The 18070-nt window shown below is 37.5% G+C and overlaps 1 protein-coding gene across 1 annotated transcript in view; it reads right to left on the reverse strand.

The window, feature by feature from the left end:
• The window catches only part of DMD (dystrophin), a 2251544-nt gene that overhangs the window by 688985 nt on the left and 1544489 nt on the right, over positions 1-18070 (reverse strand). The gene's annotated exons all lie outside the window — the stretch shown is intronic.

Raw genomic sequence — 18070 nt, forward strand, 5'->3', positions numbered from 1 at the left:
CTGAAAGGAATCAAGTTTGGCACACCAGAATAGTAGCATGAGTAACACTAGGTGTAATATACTATTGCAAACCACAGCTTTGCTCTGAGTATTTTGTTGATTAAAAGGTGTTGGCTTCAGGAGGGAACTCTCATTTTTTCAAGTGTTTTAAGAATATTTCTCTAGTCTAAAATTTTAATTGGTTTCGAGGGTACATGATTAGTCAGACTAATAGCTTTACTTAGAGCTTTAGAGGAACTACTAAATGTTTTAAAAAACACACAATGTGTTTGGAATACTTCCTTTGAAGTATTCACATGTGATTTTTCTGTAACTGACAGGTCTCCTTTGGTTGATAAGAAAACAAGGAACACATTTTATTTCTAGCTTTGTTGTATGAATGTGGGTAATTTTTTTACTTTGATATTTGAAAAATCAGTCAACTGATGAAATGATAAATTATTGGACCCACACTAACACAGATATCTAAAAAGTACCATCTTGTATATGTGGTTAAATTGAATTACTATCTAATACTAGAGTTATAGGAAAGATTGTTTTAGCTATTTATCCATATCACCAATAGATAAAATAACTATCTCCATGTAAGCAACATGGGAAAATATTTTTCTTTTTGAATATTTAAAAGGATGGCATGTAGCTTAATGAAACATGCACAAGAAAGTACATGTTACCAAAACTAGAAATCATGCATGGACTCAAAAAGAACCTCACTTCCCTCTAAATATTTGTAGTCTGTAGGTACATGTGGAAAATTAGAAACAAATGTTGTGAACCCATAAACATTTATTTTTCTCTATATTCTTTCTCATCATTCTAAAGCGGAAATAGTATATATGATTCAACTATCATCAATTATTTACATTTTAGCACAATAAGGGCTTGTGCTATACGTGGACGAGTCCTAGAGAACTGGAAGTCAAAGATTCATGATAAACAACTATACTTCTGGATTTTAGAAACAGATTTTTTGGGTGTAAGAGCCATAGACTTTGAAAGCTTAGTGATGCTACTTCATAATTTTTTAATTGGTTCTTTTCTGCTACTAAGAATATAATCCAAATAAGAAATATTTACTGCTACTTGGAAGAGAGATTACCACCCACACTATCACCACAATCGTTTACTCAGGGTTTTCTGTATGCCAGGCAAGTTTACTTATAACCCCTGTTTTATTTAATTTTTACCAAATGATTTTCAGGGTTACCATTATTCCCATTTTACTAAAAGGTAAAATACTTTGCTCAGGATCTCACATTAACAAGTGACAATGCCAAGACAGTGTGCTTAACCATTACACCTATTTCTAAGACTGATATGATCATCAGATACTTCTCCTACATGTCCCACTCAATATATAAAAATTATTAAGTACTCAAATACTTTTGAATCCAAGAGCTATAGCTTTTAATATATAGTATCCACAAAATAATCTAATATCCATTCTAATTAGGGAGAGAAGATCACCTTGAACTAGTCATAAAAATATAGGTTATAAAAATCAAGTGAATCTGGCTTCCTCCCACAAGGCAGATATTATTCTTGAGAAATATCTCCAATCTGACTTCACGCAAACTTGCATCCTTTCTTCACTAATTTGAAGATAGAAATAACCCTTGCCTTCCCCCTTTTTAGTTTGCATCTTCTAATTTTCATATATGAATTCTTACTCATATATGGATTCATAACTCACATTATATAAATTCTTCATACATGCACTCAGTAAAAAGCAGTGTTTCTCAACCTTAGCACTGTTGATATTTTGGCACATATAAGTCTTTGCTGTGGGTGGCTGTCCTGTGCATTGTGGGATGTTTATCAGTATCCTTGGTCAGAGCACCATCCCACTTTTGATAACCAAACACGTTTTCAGACATTATCAAGTGTCCTCTGAAGGCCGGGAAATTGCCTCTGGTTGAGAATCACTAATTGAAAGGGTTTTTAATTTCTCTTTTTCTCAGTCTCTCTCCTCCCCTCCTCTTCCTGTGTGTGTGTTTTGGGGGTGGGTGGGTATGTGTGTGCATGGGTGTGTGTATGGTTTATATACTTGCTTAGCATTTGCAGTGGACATCCTTTATGCCTATCCAAGTTTGTGCTCTCTTACACCTCAAATTACAGATTAAGTGAAATTAAGTGCTTCTCTTAACCTCATGATATTGGGCATGCACTGAAGAAATAGTAAATACTTGAAGCTACAGCTATGAGGGAATAGTAAATAATATTATACAGGAAATGCCATGATGATAAAAGTGAAAGCATCACTGGTAGAGAGTAAACGTCTACAAATTCTTTTTCTTCCTGCATCTATACCCTTATAATGAGATATTCCAGATGCTCCCATTGAGAGCTGTAGTGTATTTCTCCATTCACTGAATATGGATTGGCCAAGTAACTTGTTCTGGCCAATGGGATATTAGTAAACATGACACAAGCAAAGGTTTGAGAAAACCTTGGCCATTGGGCTATGCTTCGAAACCTTTCACCACTATGTGAACTATGCTAGCCTACTGAATGATGACAGACAAGTGGCCCTGTCACATCCACTGTCTCATCCAATAACCAAGTGCCAGTCACATGAATGAGGCCATTGACTACCAGCTGACCATTAATACATGAGTGAGCCCAGCTGAGACTAGCAAAAGAACCATCTAGATATGCCCAGCCTAAAGCAGATCCCCAAAATCATGAGCTACATAAATGATTCTTATTTTAAGCCACTACATGCGGGGTAGCCTGTTATACAACAATAAATAACTGATACATTTGGTGGTAGCTTGTTATACAACAATAAATATCTGATACAACATACATTTTTACCTATTAAAGACTTGCATCCGAAACAAGATTTAAAATGACCCTCCCATTGCTACAGAAACAAAACAAATGCTGATCCAACAAAGAGAACACAGATTAGAAAAGAAATAGTCTTCAAGTTAAGGTGTGAAAGACAGAGAGCTGAAGAGGCACATAATCATTCTATGATGCCTGTAAATCAGGCAGCCAACATTTTATAGGATATTTGAAAAGCAAAGCCTTTAGTAAAATACATCGTTAATACACTTAAAACAATGTAAATGAAAAGAGTACAGAATGCAATAATGAGAGCCGTGAGGTGCGTAGCCCAGTGCAGAAGACAAGGGGAGGAAAGCCAGATCAGACCATAATAAAGACCATGCTACTGATGAAGGAAAATCATCAATTCTAAAACAGATATCAGAATAAAATCCATATATTCATTTGGGTATAACCAGCTAGAGAACACCGTACAGTTCTCATTACAGCAAATACACTGCTATTCTACCAAAATTTTTAGCACCTTGAAAATTTCTTGAATTAAAGGATCCAATCTGTTGTTTGTTTTTTAACAGAATTGCTCCTACCTGAACATTAGAGATAAGATTCTTCGGTAAAGCAAGAGCAAAACCAGGTAAGCAGTGGTCTCTACGTAATTCAGTCTAAATGAGTCTCATATTTGTTTGGGTAAGCTACGTCTTTACCCTAAGTAGCAAAATAACCAGCAATGAGTTCTTTAAGTTGTTAAACATGTGCCAGGCCCTCACAAGCCTCACCCTTGAGATGAGATAAGCTACTTAAAGTATCAAATTTATCTTTTTCTTCCTCACCAACCCAGTGCAATGTCTGATACACAGTAGGGTCTCAAACAACATTTGCTGCTGCTGTTATCCCGATTAGAATGAAGCATAACATAATCCTTAAGGGACGTATAAGAGAGAGGGAGAGAGGTAGAAAGAGAGATTGATTCATTACAGTTTCAATCTAGAGTTTCATCAGGCAGAACAAAGGCAGAGGAACCATTAGCTGCAATGTAAATGAAGCAGTATTAAGTAGTTATAACATGTAGACTCTTTTGGTCTGAATTCATAATAATACCTTCTATCTGTACAGAACTTTAAACAGTATTCATTTTTAGTAATTTTCTCCACGGATTTCTCACCACAACACTCCAGTGTGGGCAGGGAGAGCATCATTGCCACCAATTTATAGGAGAGGAAACTAAAATTTGGATAAATTAAAATACTTCTCCAGGAGGAACCAAGATGGCAGAGTAGAAGGACGTGCTCTCACTCCCTCTTGTGAGAACACCAGAATCACAGCTAGCTGCTGGACAATCATCAACAGCAAGACACTGGAACTCACCAAAAACGATACCCCACATCCACAGACAAAGGAGAAGCCACAATGAGATGGCAGGAGGGGCGCAATCACAGTAAAATCAAATCCCATAACTGGTGGGTGGGTGACCCAAAGACTGGCGAACACTTACACCACAGAAGCCCACCCACTGGAGTGAAGGTTCTGAGCCCCATGTCAGGCTTCCCAAACTGGGGGTCTGGCAACAGGAGGAGGAATTCCTAGAGAATCAGACTTTGAAGGCTAGTGGGAAATGACTGCAGGACTTCAACAGGACTGGGGGAAACAGAGACTCCACTCTTGGAGGGCACACACAAAGTAGTGTGCGCATCGGGACCCAGGGGAAGGAGCAGTGACCAGGGGAGACTGAACCAGACCTATCTGCTAGTGTTGGAGGGTCTCCTGCAGAGGCGGGGGCTGGCGCTGCTTCACCGTGGGGACAAGAACACTGGCAGCAGAAGTTCTGGGAAGTACTCCTTGGCGTGAGCCCTCCCAGAGTCTGTCATTAGCCCCAACAAAGAGCCCAGGTAGGCTCCAGTGTTGGGTTGCCTATGGCCAAACAACCAAAAGGGAAGGAACCCAGCCCCACCCATCAGCAGTCAAGTAGATTAAAGTTTTACTGAGCTCTGCCCACCAGAGCAGCCCCCAGCTCTACCCACCACCAGTCACTCCCATCAGGAAACGTACACAAGCCTCTTAGATAGCCTCACCCACCAGAGGGCAGACAGCAGAAGCAAGAGGAACTACAATCCTGCAGCCTGTGGAACAAAAACCACATTCACAGAAAGATAGAGAAGATGAAAAGGCAGAGGGCTATACACCAGATGAAGGAACAAGATGAAACCCCAGAAAAAAAAACTAAATGAAGTGGAGATGGGCAACCTTCCAGAAAAAGAATTCAGAATAATGATAGTGAAGATGATCCAGGACCTCGGAAAAAGAATGGAGGCAAAGATCGAGAAGATGCAAGAAATGTTTAACAAACACCTAGAACAATTAAAGAACAAACAAACAGAGATGAACAATACAATAACTGAAATGAAAACTACACTAGAAGGAATCAATAGAATAACTGAAGCAGAAGTACGGATAAGTGACCTGGAAGACAGAATGGTGGAATTCACTGCTGTGGAACAGACTAAAGAAAAAAGAATGAAAAGAAATGAAGACAGCCTAAGAGACCTCTGGGACAACATTAAACGCAACAACATTCGCATTATAGGGGTCCAGAGGAGAAGAGAGAGAGAAAGGACCTGAGAAAACATTTGAAGAGATTGTAGTCGAAAACATCCCTAACATGGGAAAGGAAATAGCTACCCAAGTCCAGGAAGTGCAGCGAGTCCCATACAGGATAAACCCAAGGAGAAAAACGCTGAGACACACAGTAATCAAATTGACAAAAATTAAAGACAAAGAAAAATTATTGAAAGCAGCAAGGGAAAAACGACAAATAACATACAAGGGAACTCCCATAAGGTTAACAGCTGATTTCTCAGCAGAAACTCTACAAGCCAGAAGGGAGTGGCATGATATACTTAAAGTGATGAACGGGAAGAACCTACAATCAAGATTACTTTACCCAGCAAGGATCTCATTCAGATTTGATGGAGAAATCAAAAGCTTTACAGACAAACAAAAGCTAAGAGAATTCAGCACCACCAAACCAGCTCTACAACGAATACTAAAGGAACATCTCTAAGTGGGAAACACAAGAGAGGAAAAGGACCTACAAAAACAAACCCAAAACAATTAAGAAAATGGTCAGAGGAACACACATATCGATAATTACCTTAAACGTGAATGGATTAAATGCTCCAACCAAAAGACACAGGGTTGCTGAATGGATACAAAAACAAGACCCGTATATATGCTGTCTACAAGAGACCCACTTCAGACCTAGGGACACATACAGACTGAAAGTGAGGGGATGGAAAAAGACATTCCATGCAAATGGAAATCAAAAGAAAGCTGGAGTAGCTATACTCATATCAGATAAAATAGACTTAAAAATAAAGAATGTTACAAGAGACAAGGAATGACACTACATAATGATCAAGGGATTAATCCAAGAAGAAGATCACAATTATAAATATACATGCACCCAACATAGGAGCATCTCAATACACGAGGCAACTGCTAACAGCTCTACAAGAGGAAATCGACAGTAACACAATAATAGTGGGGGACTTTAACACCTCACTTACACCAATGGACAGATCATCCAAATGAAAATAAATAAGGAAACACACACTTTAAATGACACAATAGACCAGATAGATTTAATTGATATTTATAGGACATTCCATCCAAAAACAGCAGATTACACTTTCTTCTCAAGTGCGCACAGAACATTCTCCAGGAAAGATCACATCTTCGGTCACAAATCTATCCTCAGTAAATTTAAGAAAACTGAAATCATATCCAGCATCTTTTCTGACCATGACGCTATGAGATTAGAAATGAATTACAGGGAAGGAAATGTAAAAAACACAAACACATGGAGGATAAACAATACGTTACTAAATAACCAACAGATCACTGAAGAAATCAAAGAGGAAATCAAAAAATACCTAGACACAAATGACAATGAAAACACGACAATCCAAAACCTATGGGATGCAGCAAAAGCAGTTCTAAGAGGGAAGTTTAGAGCTATACAAGCCTACCTCAAGAAACAACTCAAATAAACAATCTAACCTTACAACTAAAGGAACTAGAGAAAGAAAAACAAACAAAACCCAAAGTTAGCAGAAGGAAAGAAATCATAAAGATAAGAGCAGAAATAAATGAAATAGAAACAAAGAAAACAGTAGCAAAGATCAATAAAACTAAAAGCTGGTTCTTTGAGAAGATAAACAAAATTGATAAACCATTAGCCAGACTCATCAAGAAAAAGAGGGAGAAGACTCAAATCAATAAAATTAGAAACGAAAAAGGAGAAGTTACAACAGACACCACAGAAATACAAAGCATCCTAAGAGACAACTACAAGCAACTCTATGCCAATAAAATGGACAACCTGGAAGAAATGGAAAAATTCTTAGAAAGGTATAACCTTCCAAGACTGAACCAGGAAGAAACAGAAAACATGAACAGACCAATCACAAGTAATGAAATTTAAACTGTGATTAAAAATCTTCCAACAAACAAAAGTCCAGGACCACATGGCTTCACAGGTGAATTATATCAAACATTTAGAGAAGAGCTAACACCCATCCTTCTCAAGCTCTTCCAAAAAATTGCAGAGCAGGAACACTCTCAAACTCATTCTACGGGGCCACCATCACCCTGATACCAAAACCAGACAAGATACTACAAAAAAAAGAAAATTACAGACCAATATCACTCATGAATATAGATGCAAAAATCCTCAACAAAATAATAGCAAACAGAATCCAAAAACACATTAAAAGGATCACACACCACAATCGGGTGGGATTTATCACAGGGATGTAAGGATTCTTCAATATACGCAAATCAATCAATGTGATACATCATATTAACAAATTGAAGAATAAAAACCATATGATCATCTCAATAGATGTGGAGAAAGGTTTTGACAAAGTTCAACACCCATTTATGATAAAGACTCTCCAGAAAGTGGGCATAGAGGGAACCTACCTCAACATAATAAAGGCCATATACAACAAACCCATAGCAAACATCATTCTCAATGATGAAAAACTGAAAGCATTTCCTTTAAGATCAGGAACAAGACAAGGATGTCCACTCTCACCACTATTATTCCACATAGTTTTATAAGTCCTAGCCACGGCAATCAGAAAAGAAAAAGAAATAAAAGGAATACAAAATGGAAAAGAAGAAGTAAAACTGTCACTGTTTGCAGATGACATGATACTATACATAGAGAATCCTAAAAATGCCACCAGAAAACTACTAGAGCTAATCAATGAATTTGGTAAAGTTGCAGGATACAAAATTAATGCACAGAAATCTCTTGCATTCCTATACACTTATGATGAAAAATCTGAAAGACAAATTAAGGAAACACTCCCATTTACCACTGGAACAAAAAGAATAAAATACCTAGGAATAAACCTACCTAGGGAGACAAAAGACCTGTATGCAGAAAACTATAAGATACTGATGAACAAAATTAAAGATGATACCAACAGATGGAGAGATATACTATGTTCTTGGATTGGAAGAATTAATATTGTGAAAATGACTATACTACCCAAAGCAATCTACAGATTCAATGCAATCCCTATCAAATTACCAATGGCATTTTTTATGGAACTAGAACAAATCATCTTAAAGTTTGTATGGATACACAAAAGACCCAGAATAGCCAAAGCAGTCTTGCGGGAAGAAAACGGAGCTGGAGAAATCAGACTCCTTGACTTCAGACTATACTAAAAAGCTACAGTAATCAAGACAATATGGTACTGGCACAAAAACAGAAACATAGATCAATGGAACAAGACAGAAAGCCCAGAGATAAACCCACACACCTATGGTCAACTAATCTATGACAAAGGAGGCAAAGATATACAATGGAGAAAAGACAGTCTCTTCAATAAGTGGTGCTGGGAAAACTGGACAGCTACATGTAAAAGAATGAAAGTAGAACACTCCCTAACACCATACACAAAAATAAACTCAAAATGGATTCGAGACCTGAATGTAAGACCAGACACTATAAAACTCTTAGAGGAAAACATAGGAAGAACACTCTTTGACATAAATCACAGCAAGGTTTTTTTGATCCATCTCCTAAAGTAATGAAAATAAAAACAAAAATAAACAAGTGGGACCTGATGAAAGTTCAAAGCTTTTGCACAGCAAAGGAAACCATGAACAAGACGAAAAGACAATCTTCAGAATGGGAGAAAATATCTGCAAACGAATCAACAGACAAAGGATTAATTTCCAAAATATATCAACAGCTCATGCAGCTCACTATTAAAGAAACAAGCAACCCAATCCAAAAATGGGCAGAAGACCTAAATAGACATTTCTCCAAAGAAGACATACAGATGGCCAAGAAGCACATGAATAGCTGCTCAACATCACTAATTATTAGAGAAATGCAAATCAAAACTACAATGAGGCATCACCTCACACCAGTCAGAATGGGCATCATCAGAAAATCTACAAACAACAAATGCTGGACAGGGTGTGGAGAAAAGGGAACCCTCTTGCACTGTTGGTGGGAATGTAAATTGATATAGCCACTATGGAGAACAGTATGGAGGTTCCTTAAAAAACTAAAAATAGAATTACCATATGATCCAGCAATCCTACTACTGGGCATATACCCAGAGAAAACCATAATTCAAAAAGACACATGCACCCCAATGTTCACTGCAGCACTGTTTACAATAGCCAGGTCATGGAAGCAACCTGAATGCCCATCGACAGACGAATGGATAAAGAAGTTGTGATAAATATACACAATGGAATATTACTCAGCCATAAAAAGGAATGAAGCTGAGTCATTTGTTGCGACGTGGATGGATCTAGAGACTGTCATACAGAATCAAGTAAGTCAGAAAGAGAAAAACAAATATCGTATATTAATGAATATATGTGGAACCTAGAAAAATGGTACAGATGAACTGGTTTGCAGGGCAGAAGTTGAGACACAGATGTAGAGAACAAACATATGGACACCAAGGGGGGAAAACCGCATTCAGGTGGGGATGGTGGTGTGCTGAATTGGGCGACTGGGATTGACACGTATACACTGATGTGTATAAAATTGATGACTAATAAGAACCTGCAGTATAAAAAAACAAAGAAAAACAACTAATACTAAATTTTCTTTGTGTTATTTTTATGTAATTATTTTAATATAAATGTTTCAGGCATTACATGAAATTTCTAAAAATCTTATATATTCTGGTATAATGTTATGTCATAATTCTAGCTATTAATTTAAAATGTATGTCTCAGAACTAAAAAAATAATAATAACCTTCACTTTAGGGTTTTCATAGATGTCCTTTATCAGATTGAGAGTGTTTACTTCTGTTCCTAGTTTGTTGAGAGTTTTTATTAATGAATTGTTGTTTAATTTTGTTGGATGCTTTTTCCGCATCTTTTGAGAAGATCATATTGTTAATATTCATTTTTCTATTAACATAGTGAGTTGCATTTATTAATTTTCAAATGTTTAAACAACCTTGCATTCCTGGGAAAATCTCAACTTGTCATGACGTATTTCCTTTCCATATATTGTTTGATTTAATTTTGTTAAGTAATTTTTTTCCATTTATGATCACAAGAGATTCTCTCTTGTAGTTGTTTGTTTGTTTGTTTGTTTTGTAAAGTATCAGTCTGGCTTTAGAGTCAGGATAATTTTAACCTTATAAACGAGTTTGGACAGTGTTCCTTTCTAGAAACCGAGAATGACCTCTGGGCAAAGGCTAGTGAAGAAATGAGGACTTCAGTCCTACAGCTGCACAGAATTGAATTTTGCTAACAACCTAATGAACCTTAAAATGGACTTTCCCTCAGTCTCTGGATAAGGGCCAAGAACAGCTGACACCTTGATTTTGGCCTTCTGAGGCCCTAAGCAGCGTACCCAGCCAAGTCTGCCAGACTTCTGTCCTGGAAAACGGTTATAGAAACTATAATTTTTCCTTAGTATACAAATTTAAAGCTTACCTTGCCCACTAAGCACTACTTTGGCTTAATGAAAAAAATAATATATTATTTTCATTATCAATCAGTTCAAAAGATTGCCTAATTTTCCTTGTGTTTTTTTCTATTTGAGGATTTTTATAAATATATGAAGAAATTTCCTTTTCATTGTTGAAGAATTTTAATTTATATTCTTTGTGCTTAAAAAAACATACTATGTACAATTTCATTTATAAGTGTATTAACATTCACGTTATGTTTAGTATATGATTTATTTTAATGAATGTTCCATGTACACCTGGGAAGAATATGTATTCTGCTGTCATCAAGTACAGTATTCCATAGCTGTCAATTAAGTTGAGTTTCTTGATAGTATGGTTCAAATACTCTAGCTCCTTAGTAATTTTCTGTCCTCCTATTCTACTGATTACTCAAAGAACAGTACTGAAATCTCCAACTATAATTGTGGATTTATCTATTTCTTATTTCACACCTTTAGTTTTTGCTTCACGTATTTCAAAATTTTGTTATAAGCTGCATATAGCTTTAAGATTTTTATGTCTTCTTGATAAATTGACATTTTCATTGCTATAAATGAACATTAGAAATTAAAAAAAAGTGATTCAAACTACCACAAGGGCATGACTCTCTTTCTGAGCCCACCCGTGTGTCTATCCACATGTAATGTACTCTTCTTTTCTCCTAATAAACACTTCACTTGTTTCTCTAAAAAAAAATAAAATATAAAAAAATAAAATACTTCTCCAAGATCAAAATCTGGTAAATTTGATGGAAAGTCCTGAGCAATCTGTATTTTGAAAAGGAAGGCTCTGAGTTGACTGATGAAAGAGGGATTCATGGAAAACAACCCAAATAAAAAATCTGCAAAGGATTTGAATAAAATACATTCTTGAAAGAAGATATATGAATGGCCAATAAACTCATGGAAAGGTGATCAACATCACTAGTCATGAGGGAAATGCAAATCAAAATCAGAGAGCGAGAGTGCAAACAAGAGAAAGAATAACAAGTGTTGGTGATGATGTGGAGAAACAGGAACCCTTGGGCACTGTTGGTGGGAATGTAAAATGGCACAGCCACTGCGGAAAACAGTATGGACCTCCCTCAAAAAGTTAAAAATAGAACTACTATATGACCCACCAATCCTACCTCTGAATATATAGTATATCCAAAAGAATTGAAAATAGGACCTTAAAGAGATATTTGGACACTGATGTTCACCTAAATGTCCACTAACAGATGAACGGATAAAGAAAACATGGTATATGCATACAATGGAATATTATTTAGCCTTAAAAAAGAAGGAAATCCTGTCATATGCTATAGAGTTTGTTTTGCAAGACAACAAATTTCTAGAGACCTGTTGTGCAATGATGTACATATAGTTAACACTACTGTATACTTTAAATGGCTAAGATAGTAAATTTTATGTTATGTGTTTTTCACCACAACTTTTAAAAAAGGAATCCATGGACCAACCAAAGTGTGGACTTTTTCCTTTCCCTTCTGGGTTAAGGAGATTTAAAAGAGATCTTTGAATACCAAAATAAATGCCATCCTATAAATTACAGTGGTTCTGATACATTAAGCCCAGTGAAAAATGATCAATTTATTTTCCTGTCATTGTACCCTCTTTATAACATTTGTGGGGTAAGAAGAATATGCCAATACCTCTCTGTAGCGGATATTGTGGTGCTCCATCCCGGTTCTCTCCTGGAGGTGATGGACCCACACTCCAGATATTATTAATAATGACTGCTAATGGGTCACAGCTACATCTCTCCCTGAGGCTTGCTGTTGGTCAGTACAAGGATATTAAGCCCCAGCTCACCTGCCTCAATTTAAGTCAACTCTGAAGGATGAACCCAGCTCCAAAACTCCCTGTCAGATTGGCTTAGGCTGCAGTATCAAATGCATTGTGGGTCAGCCTCTCCCTCTGTCCAATAATGCCACCCTCACTTCCTTGCAGGTGGATCCACCAAGACTAATTCCCAATAAACCTTCTGTATGCAACTTTTTTGTCTCAGAGAATGCTTCCAGGGAATCCAATCTCAGACACCATCTTTTGACACCTTAGACACCTATATACATAAGAGTTTGTTTCTAATACATAAAGGTAACATGATGTTTCCAGTCATTCAATCCTGGAATAATGTTACTTAAAATTATTTATTGATATCACATGTTATATAATTCAATATTCAATTGAATGCTCTTGAAAATGACAAAAAAGCATGCAGAGGATGGGTGGCAATATTTATTGCTTAAGGGTTTATAAAAGGTTTTTATATTCTGGTTATACTTGACTTGCAATTTATCATCCGAGTTGCAGTTTCATAAGTGGAATTGGAACACATCCTATAACTAAAACCACAAAGAGCTTGACAAATACAAATACTAAAGGCTTGAACTCTGTCTCCATAATGACATTGGAAATGTAACTGCTATCCTGTGTTGGTTGAAGTGACTGTGCTGGGCTAAACTTAGCTTTTAAAGTTCTGGGTCAGTAAACACATTATGAACTGCAGGTACGGCAAACACACTAACTGAAGTAGTGAAACTAGCTACATCAAAATCAATTCATGTTTTCATTTAACTTGTAGAAAAGCATACCATGCCCACAAGTGCAGTAACTACCAACTATACAACAGGAACCAAAAATCAAAGGTAGAAAACAAATACCAATTATGAAGGGAAAATTGCTTCTTACAAGCACAAAAATAAGATTATGTTTGTTTCTTTAAATCATGCCCCCCGAACCATCTCAAATTTCTTTTGAAAGCAGGAGAGGTAATCATAAATAAAAACACTGTTCAGTGGTTATAAATCATGCTATTGAAATGGCTACACTCCCAGGAGCATTAGCGTGATGGTTTTCATGCACATACTTGCTATTGCTTCATACCAGAATCTCATTGTTCTAATCCTTTGGATGAATGGGTCTCAAATTAAGAGTGTAAAGAGAGCTTGGGAAAGCTGTGACTCTACAGTTCATGGTTTCTGAAATAGGAACATAGCTTACTTTGTTCATTTAAAAAGATTTGTTAAGCTGTAGTGTTATACAGTTGATTCATTCTAAACCTCTTATTTCTGCTTCTTAACAACAGGAAATTTTATCAGATCAGGGCTAACATTTATTGCTTTAAAAAAATTCAGTAAATCATATTTAAACTCTAGTAACACTGGTGCTTTTTCCATGATGTCAATGTTTTATATAAAAGATATACAATTACACCAAATTTTGCATTTAAAAACAGTACTTGAAAATCAACTTTTAAGTAAAATGAAATTATATTTAAGATTCAAATAAATAGTCTAAGGTGAAGTTAATTAAACAGTCCACAATAGAAAACCATGCTTTATTTTTTGTTAGGAGAAAGGTAATGTTGGGCTTTACCCCTCAGGCATACAAGGCCTCTGCTTGCCCAGCTTCAAGGCTGAAGAAAGAGCCTGGAGTCTGCAACAGAGACATCAATGGTTTAATGGATGGGGGAGCTTACATGTCTGAAGCAAGGTCCTGGAGCGACACTCCAGCATGTGTAGTGGACAGCGGGCAGGACATGGCAGCAGTCTTCCCTCCCAGTTTTGGGTGGCAGGGTGAGATGGCCAGTTATAGGGGAATTGACATCAGGTGGGCTCACTAGTTACCAGGGAAACCAGTAGAGGGGCACGCCCCTCAAATCACTTTGATAAGAACAATCACCAGCTGGGGCCTGGGGCAAGTATACAGTAAGGTCACTCATGTGGGTAAGACACAGGTGAAACAGGCACTGGTCGGGCAGGGGATGTACAGAGAGCAAGAGAACAGCCATCTTGAGTGCCCTGGCCATACAGGTAATCTCTAAAATTGATGTTTCCTTTATCCCAAGATATTTTGGTTAGAATTAGAAGTAAAATATATTCCCTTCTACAACTGTTAAAATTACAGCCTATAGGAGAAAGTAGAAGTCAAGAATGTAGTAGATTCGGACTTCGTAGGGCCCCATAGGGTCCTGCTCGGTTTCATGCCTGCTTCAGCAAGTACAACTAAGCAAAAGCAATCGAACACAAAGGTAAAAGTAAAAGAAACTGATCCAGTATGGACTCAGATTTGCTTTTCCTGATTATACACTGAGTTTCTGTGATGGATCAGGCATTATAACAGTCACTAGAGTAACAAGGATATTCCCTGTCCTCAACGATCCTCCCTTCTGGTTCATGAGGAAATGCCATGTGGCTGAGAGAGTCTTGGTGCTCCAGCCAGGTGTCAGGCCTGAGCCTCTGAGGTGGGAGAGCTGAGTTCAGGACGATGGACCAAGAGAGACCTCCCGGCCACACATAATATCAATCGGCAAGAGCTCTCCCAGAAATCTCCATCTCAACGCTAAGCCCCAGCTCCGCTCAACGACCAGCAAGCTCCACTGGTAGACACCCCATGCCAAACAACTAGCAAAACAGGAACATAACACCACCCATTAGCAGAGAGGCTGCCTAAAATCATAATAAGGTCACAGACACCCCAAAACACACCACCGGATGTGGTCCTGCCCACCAGAAAGACAAGATCCAGCCTCATCCACCAGAACACAGGCACCAGTCCCCTCCACCAGGAAGCCTACACAACCCACTGAACTAGACACCAAAAACAACAGAAACTACGAACCTGCAGCTGGCAAAAAGGAGACCCCAAGCACAGTATGTTAAGCAAATTGAGAAGACAGACAAATACGCAGCACATGAAAGAGCAAGGTAAAAACCCACCAGACCAAATAAATGAAGAGGAAATAGGCAGTCTACATGAAAAGAATTCAGAATAGTGATAGTAAACATGATCCACAATCTTGGAAATAGAATGGAGAAAATACAAGAAACTTTTAACAAGGAACTAGAAGAACTAAAGAGCAAACAAGGATAAACAACACGATTTTTAATAAATTAAAAATTCTCTAGAAGGAATCAATAGCACAGTAACTGAGGGAGAAGAACGGATAAGTGACCTGGAAGATAAAATAGTGGAAATAACTACCGCAGAGCAGAATAAAGAAAAAAGAATGAAAAGAATTGAGGACAGTCTCAGAGACCTCTGGGACAACATTAAATGCACCAACATTCGAATTACAGGGGTCTCAGAAGAAGAAGAGAAAAAGAAAGGGACTGAGAAAATATTTGAAGAGATTATAGTTGAAAACTTCCCTAATATGGGAAAGGAAATAGTTAATCAAGTCCAGGAAGCACAGGGAGTCCCATACAGGATAAATCCAAGGAGAAATACGCCAAGACACATATTAATCAAACTGTCAAAAATTAAATACAAAGAAAACATATTAAAAGCAGCAAGGGAAAAATAACACACAAGGGAATCACCATAAGGTTAACAGCTGATCTTTCAGCAGAAACTCTGCAAGCCAGAAGGGAGTGGCAGGACATATTTAAAGTGATGAAGGAGAAAAACCTACAACCAAGATTACTCTCAGCAAGGATCTCATTCAGATTTGATGGAGAAATTGAAACCTTTACAGACAAGCAAAAGCTAAGAGAATTCAGCACCACCAAACCAGCTTTACAACAAATGCTAAAGGAACTTCTCTAGGCAGGAAACACAAGAGAAGGAAAAGACCTACAAAAACAAACACAAAACAATTCAGAAAATGGCAATACGAACATACATATCGATAATCACCTTAAATGTAAAGGGATTAAATTCTCCAACCAAAAGACATAGACTGGCTGAATGGATACAAAAACAAAACCCGTATATATGCTCTCTACAAGAGACCCACTTCAGACCTAGGGACACATACAGATTGAAAGTGAGGGGATGGGGGCTTCCCTGGTGGTGCAGTGGTTGAGAGTCCGCTTGCCGATGCAGGGGACATGGGTTCGTGCCCCAGTCCGGGAAGATCCCACATGCCGCGGAGCGGCTAGGCCCGTGAGCCATGGCTGCTGAGCCTGCGCGTCCGGAGCCTGTGCTCCACAATGGGAGAGGCGAAAATAGTGAGGGGCCCGCGTACCGCAAAAAAAAAAAAAAAAAAAAAGAAAGTGAGGGGATGGAAAAGATATTCCACGCAAATGGAAATCAAAAGAAAGCTGGAGTAGCAATTCTCATATCAGACAGAATAGACTTTAAAATAAAGACTATTACAAAAGACAAAGAAGGACAGTACATAACGATCAAGGGATCAATCCAAGAAGAAGACATAACAACTGTAAATATTTGTGCACCCAACATAGGACCACCTCAACACATAAGGCAAATGCTAACAGCCATAAAAGGGGAAACCGACAGTAACACAATAAGAGTAGGGGACTTAAACACACCACTTTCACCAATGGACAGATCATCCAAAATGAAAATAAATAAGGAAACACAAGCTTTTAATTACACATTGAACAAGATGGACTTAATTGATATTTATAGGACATTCCATCCAAAAACAACAGAATACACTTTCTTCTCAAGTGCTCATGGAACATTCACCAGGATAGATGATATCATGGGTCACAAATCAAGCCTTGGTAAATTTAAGAAAATTGAAATCGTATTTTGTACCTTTTCTGACCAGAACACTCTGAGATTAGATACCAATTACAGGAAAAAAAAACCTTTGAAAATACAAACACATGGAGACTAAACTATACACTAGTAAATAAACAAGAGATCACTGAAGAAATCAAAGAGGAAATCAAAATATACCTAGAAACAAACGACAGTGAAAACACAATGACCAAAACCTATGGGACGCAGCAAAAGCAGTTCTAAGAGGGAACTTTACAGCAATACAATCGTACCTCAAGAAACAAGAACAATCTCAAATAAACAACCTAACCTTACACCTTAAGCAAGTAGAGAAAGAAGAAGAAAATACCCCCAAAGGGAGCAGAAGGAAAGAAATCGTAAAGATCAGATCAGAAATAAATGAAAAAGAAATGAAGATCAAGAAAAGAAAAAGGAAGAAGGCTCAAAATCAATAGAATTAGAAATGCAAAAGGAGAAGTAACAACTGACACTGCAGAAATACAAAGGATCATGAGAGATTAATACAAGCAACTATATGCCAATAAAAATGGGCAACTTGGAAGAAATGGACAACTTCTCAGAAATGCACAACCTGCCGAGACTGAGCCAGGAAGAAATAGAAAATATGAACAGACCCATCACAAGCACTGAAATTGAAACTGTGATTAAAAATCTTCCTACAAACAAAAGCCCAGGACCAGATGGCTTCACAGGCGAATTCTATCAAATATTTAGAGAAGAGCTAACACCTATCCTTCTCAAACTCTTCCAAAATATTCAGAGGGAGGAACAC

This window comes from Orcinus orca, chromosome X, assembly GCF_937001465.1.
Source record: "Orcinus orca chromosome X, mOrcOrc1.1, whole genome shotgun sequence".
NCBI classification, from domain to species: domain Eukaryota; kingdom Metazoa; phylum Chordata; class Mammalia; order Artiodactyla; family Delphinidae; genus Orcinus; species Orcinus orca.